Here is a 9152-nt window from a genome sequence, read left to right as displayed (position 1 = left end):
CCCCCCACGCCCCACCCCCCCTGTGGTGCAGCATTAGCCTGCAGCTATCTCTGTATATTGTCTGTCTTTAACCCTAATTTGTTTGCTGCCTGGATCATAAGAAAAAGTGAGAGAGCTCCTGATTTCACATATAATAATCTCATTTCACAGCCTCTGGCACAGGGTCAGAACAGAGGAGAAGCACAGAGAGTTTTGAAAGCTGGAGGTCCAATCACATGGTGCTGTGTGTGTGTGTGTGTGTGTGTGTGTGTGTGTGTGTGTTCTCCTCTGTCCACTGGGATATATGAGTTTTCTTGTAATAAAAGTTCAAAACCAGCCAGTTAATACTGTATGTGTTGTTCAGTATGCCAAAAAATTACAGCCATATCGGACAACACTGCACCTCATGATTTACGTCCATTGCCAGCGTTCAGTGACACCGATTCCTTAGGGCATGCAGAACTTAAGGACGTCATTTAGTTCGCCAGCTTGGACAAATGAGAAGTTCTCAGGGTCAACTGTAGCACTTGAAGATCAGAGGGGAGATCCTAGAAGCAACTGTGCACTGACACATTCCTGAAACACTCGCACACAGTCTACTCGCTCTTTCTCTCTCTCTCTCACACATGCACACACACATCTGCAAGATGCACACATCTGCAGCGTAAAGCCCACTGCAGTACTTGGAACAGAGATGTGGAAAATGTATGAATTTTTTCATTTAAAGTCAACAACTTCACACTGCATTCTTGCTGTTTTGAGTCAAATGTAATGGTGCTTGTATTAAGGGACATATATATATTTCAATGTTAAAAGGGTTAGCAGGGTAGCAGTGAAGCCCATGCACATAGCAAGTGTAGCTTCACAGTAGCTGACCATCAACTCCTCAAAAACACAACTACACATCAGGGCCATGTTGACTACAGATATGCCGTGTGGCGACTGCAAGAAATGGGATTGCTTGAGTTTCCTCAAGCAAAAGTTCCTGATGCCAGGGGAGATTGTTGATACTGAAGACAAGAAAGGCTCAGTATTCCTCTCCTTGTACATAACACACATCTAGCATCACCATCTCTGCTCCAGAGAATGTAAACACAATTATAGTTGGGAATATACTGCAAGCACGAAATGGCCTGATAAATGTAACGTTGAGCAGTAAATCAAATCCTATGCCAACAGGCGGCCACACACTAAATCCACCTTCACCCCGAATCACATAGCCACTTTGAAGTTTGTAGGACATACACACCATGAAGGTCAACTGCCACACATTCTGGCTAATAAACTTGACTAACATTAGCTTTACAGTGTGACAAAATAAGCATACAGTCTGTGATATTGGTTATATTCATGTACAAGTCACCTAAACAGTGATCTCTGCCCTCATATCTGCCCCAGACCCCCTGCCATGCTTCTTGATGCATGCTTTTTTTATGACACAGCTGTACATGCCTCTATAACGTAAGGAAAACATAGCAAACACACAACAGCTGCTGCCAGTGCCTCTACTCTACATACCCTACTGTATGTGCACATCAACGTACCTTTGAAAAATCCGAAGCATATATGTGTGCACATACATTACTTTCAGGCCAGCCTCCAAGTCTCACACTCTGCTTTTACAAATTGCAAAACGACTGTTGCCATAATACAGTTTGGAAAGTAATCACAGTTGATAGGTGAATCAGTGTCATAAATCAGTTGAGTGTACAGTTTAAGTATGGGAGCTGGAGCATGGTGGTTTAGAGGAGAGCTATGGTATAGGCCCAGGGAGGTTTAAACACACTCTTTTGTCTGGCAGGGTAATCCTTCATATGACACAGTGCTTGCCAAACAAATCTCACATTTTAATAAAGACAGGAATTCTTCTCCAGACTGAGAGAGGACCAAGCCTGGATTGGGTGTGATGCTGGGGGGAAAACATATTGTAAATGTATTTCCTCTAAGTATGAAAGAGTAAATAGACTAGATAGATACTTTATTTATCCCCTAGGGGAAATTCATGTGTCCATTAGCTCATTGTTGCTAATAATAATATTAATAATAATTAAAACAGTTAATAATAAATAAACAATAATAATTAGATAAGTCAACATCCTTTGGCTGAGGTGTTGTATAGCCTGATGGCAGTGGGAACAAAGGATCTCCTGAACCTCTCTGTTCTGCAGCGCAGTGAGATGAGACGTTTGCTGCAGCTGTAGCTGCTTCTCTGTCCTGCCAGAATGTTGCATACATTGCATGCATCTCTCCACAACAGTCCTGAGTGAGTCCAGATGTGACGGGTGTGAGGATGGGGCATAAAGGAGGATGACTCAATGGATTGTTTCCGGCATTTATTTGCTCCTGCAGAAGACATTAAAACACATTAACTGCCTCCTGGTCTCTCCTTTCTGCACCTCTGCTCCCCTCAGTAATGCAAGACGGCACTGTCTGATATTCATTTTTTCCTCAAAATACATATATATGAATTATTTTAACATTACAATATTCATTCAACTCATTTTACACATTACTAAACAAGAGCTTTAAATTTTCACAGGAAACATTTTACCTACAGTCAATTTTACGAACCAATCTCCTCAAAACCTTATATATATATATATATATATATATATATATATAAAATAGGAAAACAATGCCACCTGATGGCCAAAGGAACACAGAACGTGGGGTGGCGTGACTAAACATAAACGACAAAATTTATAACTTAACAAAGAAAAACACATACCTGCAGAAGACATTCTGGTCTCTCTTTTCTGCACCTCTGCTCCCTATACATGCAAAACAACAGTGTTTATACAAGGGAATGCAAGCTCAAGCTGCGCTGCGTGGCTTGCATGACACAAGGCGGACTGCCCCCGTACAATTCGCGCCAAAAAAAGACAAACTAAAAACGCCTGTAAGACTTACATTAACAGTCAAAACAACACAAAACCGTTTGGTAACATAGCAATATGCAACTGAAATAATATGCATAACATAAATAGCTCAATTTCCAAAGAAAATATCATAATATCACAGCAGCATTCTCTCGTACAACTTACCCTCAGTAATGCAAGATGGCACTGTGAGGAGTAGAAGGGAGGAGCTACGGAAGCCCAGGAGGTACGGAAACGGCAGAGTGCAAGCAGGTAATTTCCACGGGAAAAAATGATAAAATAACAGTAAATAAAAACAACTAATTGAAATATAATTAAATGATAAATAAAATTCACAAACACAAATTGGAAATGATAATTAATAAATTGCATTTTTAACTCTGTTACACAGACTCCTGCCAAGCACAGATCCAGCCTTTTTTACCAGCTTGTCCAGTCTCTTTGAACACTGGCCACCTCTGACTGATAAAACATGAGCAGCATTTCACTGCAAACGTCAAAGGACCTGAGCCTCCTGAAGAAAAAGAGCCAGCTCTGCCCCTTCAGATAGATGGCATCCGTGTTCAGGGACCAGTCCAGTTTACTGTCCAGGTGCACACCTAGGTATTTATAAGTGTGCACCACCTCAATGTCATTCCCTCAAATGTTGACTGGCTGAAGGGTGGGCCTAGATCTACAAAAGTCAATGACCATCTCCTTGTTCTTGGAGGTGTTCAGAAGGAGGCAGTTCTTGTCACTCCATTCACTGAAGGCCATCATCAGATCCCTGTACTCCTCTTCCTGCCCATTCCTGATACACGCCACAATAGCTGTGTCATCTGAGTATTTCTGGATGTGGCAGGACTCAGAGTTGTATTTAAAGTCCGCCGTATTCAGGGTGAACAGGAACGGAGCCAGAACAGTCCCCTGTGGAGACCCAGTGCTGCTCATCACTGTCCCTGAGACAGTTACCCGACCTGAAGTACTGTGGTCGTCTTGTCAGGTAATCCACAATCCAGGACGTGAAGCAGGGATCCACCCCTATCCCTTCCAGCTTGTCTTTATGAATGGGGGGCTTGGATGGTGTTAAATGCACTTGAGAAATCAAAGAACATAATCCTCATGACTAATGAGTGGGTTTGAAATGGATCATGGTTGGGTGCGGTGGAGGGGGGCACCATTGTCCCTACTTCTCCCCACTTTGTGACCCTATTGTCTGTCCATGCAGTCACACTGTGTGCAACTGGATCATAAGTTCATTGGCTTCCTGAAGACAGTGTGTGGATAGTCAACAAGCAGCAGGTCATATGATCTAGTTTCATAGTGTCAAATGGTCCACGACTCCTCCGGATATAATGACTAAACGTGTTGTTTGTCCATCAGAAATGGTTCCAGATCCCACGTCTAAATCAACAGTACAACATTTTTTGTATGCGCCCTTACATATCTCTATAAAAAAAAGATGAGTCTGTTTTATGAGGTGACAACACTATGGTTAAGGTTTAGGTAAAAATGCAACCTCGTTAGGTTTAGGGAAAGATCATGGTTTGGGTTATAATAAGTTATTTTTAAAGTTTGGTAATGTTCTGGTTATAGTGAAAATGATTAATTCATTAATATATGAGGCAGTTGCTGTCATCGTTACAATAAAAAGAAAACATGAAAGTTATAGAATGATCGTGGTTATGCTTTAAGAAAAAGAAAAAAAACATTTTTACTGTTGATTGGAAACAGGAAACACTCCATAGCAACTTTCCCTGACTTTGTCCTTTGCTCCTTTGCTCCTGTCATAATTACTATGGCTGTTAGTGGGATTTGTCACTGGAACATAAACTTGGTTTTGTTTTGGGGCACTTGCTTAAACAACTGACAGTATTGAAATGGTTGATTTCACCCATAAATAGTCTGTGAAACAAACAATTACTTATAAAAGGGACAGACAGTCATTGATGATTATGCCAAAAAAAGGGAAAATATGGTCCAGTTCATTACATTACAGGCTTGCTACAGCATTCGGAGTGGCACCACTATGCAAGGTAAACCTGGCATTTCAGGGTTTATTACAAGTTGAAAACAATGTGAAGAATCATTTGCTGTGTTTTTAAGATGTTGTTGCAAAACAGCTTTCATGTTGTTTTTGTGGGTGAGTTGAAATCTTTGCCTTCTTGCTGTGGATCAACTGTATAACAAGGAGATCAGTTTTGTTAGAAGAACTTGACATCTAGTCCCTCAGGTATGCAGTTAGTTCACAAAACACTCGGTTTGACTGGGAGGTACAACTGGGGATTTCCGGCAGGAAATGGTTAGCATCCTAACTGAAAAACCTATTGATATCCCTGGAATTTTGGCTCACTTCTTTAATTCATCTGGATGCTTCATAACAAGTTTTAGCTCATTGTTTAGCTGTCCAGCTTGCAATGGTAGTGTCTTGGTTTGCTCTCACCGCTGTAATAGTCTCATCTTCAGCCACAGCAGGCAGCTGTTGTCAGCTACCTGCTCAGCATCACCAAAGTTAGCAACTGGCTGGTAAACACAGTGGTTGCATTTAGTAGCTTAAATGGCAGACATTTCCCCATTAAGTTGGTCGAGACGAAAAAACAAGATGCATCTTATTCCTCTCTGCCTGGCTGAAGAAGTGTTATGGTTATTTTTCTGAACTGACATTGGTCGCGTCAATGTGCAGTATGGAGGAAAAATATCTATGGTAATCTTCAACATATACCATTAACTGACAATGACAAACTCAATAACACACCTGTGTTTACCTGCCTCAGTGTTGTTAACCTTCCTTAGCTCATTGTCAGGACTGTAGTTGGGAAGCACAGGGTAGATGACGGAACTTGTATGCACATACATCGCACTGTACGTTCACAGCTACACTGCTAACTTTTAACTAGCTAGCTAACTCTCTGCTCCGGTCGCCAGCTTCACCGCTCTCTCTGTTTCTCTCACTCTCTATCATTCGCTATGCACACAACCTACGTTCTGAGCAACTCATGAAAGACGCTGCTTTCCTCCTGTAACAATATTCTGTCTCAAACTCAAACTTACTGCAGAGCTTGCACAGAGATGATAAACAAGTGTAATTTTCATTGTTTTCTTGCCACTGCTGCTTCCTAAGGCTTCATGCACAGGTTTAGCTTCCACACACATCTGCGCATGCATATGATTCTTGCAATATCATATCCGATCTCCGAACGGTAGAAGCTGAGTCAAGGACAGCTTGACAAGCTCACTCGTCAAAGATCCCAGGATTATCACCAATGTGCATGTACTAGCCTCCTAAGGCTGCTGTCCTCTCCGCTTGAAATCTAAATGGTTCTAGTCAAAATTAACCATCCCTACATCACTGCAGAACAAAAAAGAAACAAATTGGTTATCACAACTAACCAATCACATTTCAGGGTTTTTTTAATTTATAAAGTAGTGACTTCTGTTAGTCAGTAGTCATAAGGAAGGTAACAAGAACAGCAGATTCTACAACCTAGGAAAGTGGGAATATTATTGCCAGCTGGTTCCTAACACAATTTTATCAGGATGTTGACGTGGTGAAGAATGAAAGAGATTTGGCTGGCTGAGGAACTTTTGGACTGTGTTTTACTTGTGGATTTAGCGGCTTTGAAGAATGACTTCTTATCCAAAGGCAAATGTGAGTCAGCTTTAATTTAAGGGGTGAGATTTTCTGTCAGCAGATCACAGCAGTGTTTTTAATGGGCTCTCTAGTAAAATACTCATAGAGGGCCTTTGTCCAGTGGTCACAGTTTGCCTCAAATCAATACAATTTCAGTTACGAGAAATTCCAAAGACGATTAATATTAGCCTGTTCACAGCTTAGCTTTAACACCACAGCTTGGCCTTTTGGATCACCAACAATTCATCGAAACAGAGCAACCCCATCAACAAACTTTCCATGATCCCCATGACCTTGTCCTTGACCCCAGCCCAGATCCCATGACCCAAGGACCCCCCATCCACAGAGTCCATTAATCATACAAAATACCTTCATGCCTATTACGTGGGATCTCAAGCTTTTCACTAGAGGCATGCAGTACTAATGAACTTCCTTCTCAGTTAATTCCAATTTGCTGTTTCTCCTCCTCAGCAATCCTCAGTTTTAAGTACAAAGCCTGGCAGGTATCAAGGGTAAATTCTTCGTAATTTGTGGGCATGAATAAGTACTTCATACTCTCAATTTAAGAATGTAGTCCTTAGCTCCTAGTTCTCTTCATCTCTGACACATAGAGTGTTTTACTTGTTTACATTTGAGATGATTTTGTTTAATGAAAAAAAAGAAAAAATCATTAGCTTCCCACAGCAGTGACCGTATGGATTTAGCCCCTCATCCAGGAATCTCAAAGACTAACAAATGTCCGATCTTTACCAGACAGGATATGAAGGATATCTGCCACAGCAATCACAGAACATGTGCCAGTCAAGCACGTGTGTGTGTGTGTGTGTGTGTGTGTGTGTGTGTGTGGGAAAGAGAGAGGGAGTGCATGCATGCACATGTAAGTACATTTGTGTGGTTTGGATTAGGAAACCCCGACGTGCTGATCTACAGGCTGCCTTGTGTTTTCTCAGGCTATTGGTTATTAAGGTAAGAATTTGTGCATTGGTGACCCCAGATATCTACGTTCAGCCAGACTGTATCCACTTAGCACCGCAGCACTACTGCTGAAACTGAAGCATGGCTACAACTGAAGCAATTCCCAACTGGACCAGTCAGGAATTCTGTTAGATTAGCCCCCAATCCCCCTAAAGCATGTAGGCGTCAGCGGTACATCCCAAAGGGAAAGGATTTTTCATTGCTTTGTATGGTATGTATACATTTGATATATGGCTCATGTCCCAGTCACCCCCTTGACTTACAAAAAGCCAGGATCTTTTCTTCTTAACATTAAAACCCAAACGAGCACATTTACAATACGCTCCCATGTCCATGCTGGAGACTGAGGTCTCTCCCGGGCGTGTGAAATCGTTGTGTGAAAAGCTGGACTCCAAATTGGTTGGGTGTGACCGCCACTGATTTGCCAGTCATCCCATCACTTACATACATGCACACAAAGATAAATCCAAGCACAAACAGCCTTAATAACAGACCTTTATGAGAGAAGGAAAAAGAAAACTGTTTCCTTTTTTTCTATAAATCATTGAATTAACCATTTTATTATTACTGTGCACATTCTCCCAAATTCTCCAAGTGTGACACTGCCAACAGCTGGGTGAAAATGTGTTTGTGTTTCATTCATTCACAGTCAAAAGTGGGGAAAAAGACTTATGAAGACATAGTAGACATCAGCAAATGAATCTCCAAAGCTTATTGTTTGGGTCACATGTTATCGCCCTTTTTTTGTTTAGGGCCTGTAAGTCATACCTGTTACTGTCAGTGCATGTGAGAGGCAAACATTTAAACATATGGTTCGTTCCCCTGTCTGTCTTTGAACATAAAGAAAAGAAGAAAACCTCAAAACAATAATCTGAATACCATACAATGACACCAGGACTGCTCTGAGCTTTTGACTGACACACACATATATGAAACAGCAGCCCAATGAGAGTTAAGGGTCTTTCTTTTCTTTTTTCTTTCTCATAAGGTATTTCCAAATGTATGTATTTTTACTATTAATTTTACTATTTATCAACCCATGTGGAATTCTTTTCTCTCTCTTCTGTTTGTAAAAAGACAAAGATCGTGAGCTGAGCCTATGCGACTTTTACAAAACCACAACCACTGTGGTCACAAGGGTCGATTATAAGATAAAATAAATGCTCAAATGTAGTGTAACAGTAGAAGAAGAGGAGAAGGGTCAAACAGTCAGCAAACACACTCAATAAATTCCATCAGACAGCAATATCTATCTAGAGTTTGCTAACATTAGCCAACATGAGCTACTTATCCTACTGGACCAAGTAAGACTGTAGCTGCAAAACCCCTGAGTGAAAAGTGTGTTTTATTGCTTATGAATTCAACTTTCCACTTGTAGGAGGAAGACTGTGTTATTTTTTCTTTCAAAATTTACATAGTCTTATTTTGACTGTAATAAAACCATGAGCCTTATAAGCATTTAGCCATGCCAATATAAGACTAGTACCACCTTTACAAGGAGGAAAGTAGAGCGCAGGTTGGATGTCTGTGTGCACCCCTCACATAGGGGAATGACAGCTAGCACCAATCTTCTGTATAAAAACACCCCTTCCTTTCCCCTCTCTGACCATTAAATGTGGACAGATCACCGCACGTGTTTCCGTCTCCTTTCCGTCTTTGTTTGTCTACCCATGAATCCTGGCAGCCCAGTGTTTTGGGGGGGGGGGGGG

The 9152-nt window shown here is 41.3% G+C and overlaps 1 long non-coding RNA gene across 1 annotated transcript; it reads right to left on the bottom strand.

Moving 5' to 3' along the window:
• Nucleotides 1-423: 423 nt before the first annotated feature.
• Nucleotides 424-3040, bottom strand: LOC147818012 (uncharacterized). Its single transcript, XR_015438389.1, has 3 exons — nucleotides 3024-3040; nucleotides 2708-2750; nucleotides 424-2322 (listed from the first exon to the last, which is right to left on the bottom strand). It is a non-coding gene; the product is annotated as an uncharacterized LOC147818012 (long non-coding RNA).
• Between the last annotated feature and the right edge of the window lie 6112 nt (nucleotides 3041-9152).

This window comes from Seriola lalandi, unplaced genomic scaffold, assembly GCF_002814215.2.
Source record: "Seriola lalandi dorsalis isolate HSWRI2012SDOR001 ecotype SW California unplaced genomic scaffold, Sedor1 jcf7180002054767, whole genome shotgun sequence".
Taxonomy (NCBI): Eukaryota; Metazoa; Chordata; class Actinopteri; order Carangiformes; family Carangidae; genus Seriola; species Seriola lalandi.
This window is presented reverse-complemented; position numbering and strand designations above follow the sequence as displayed.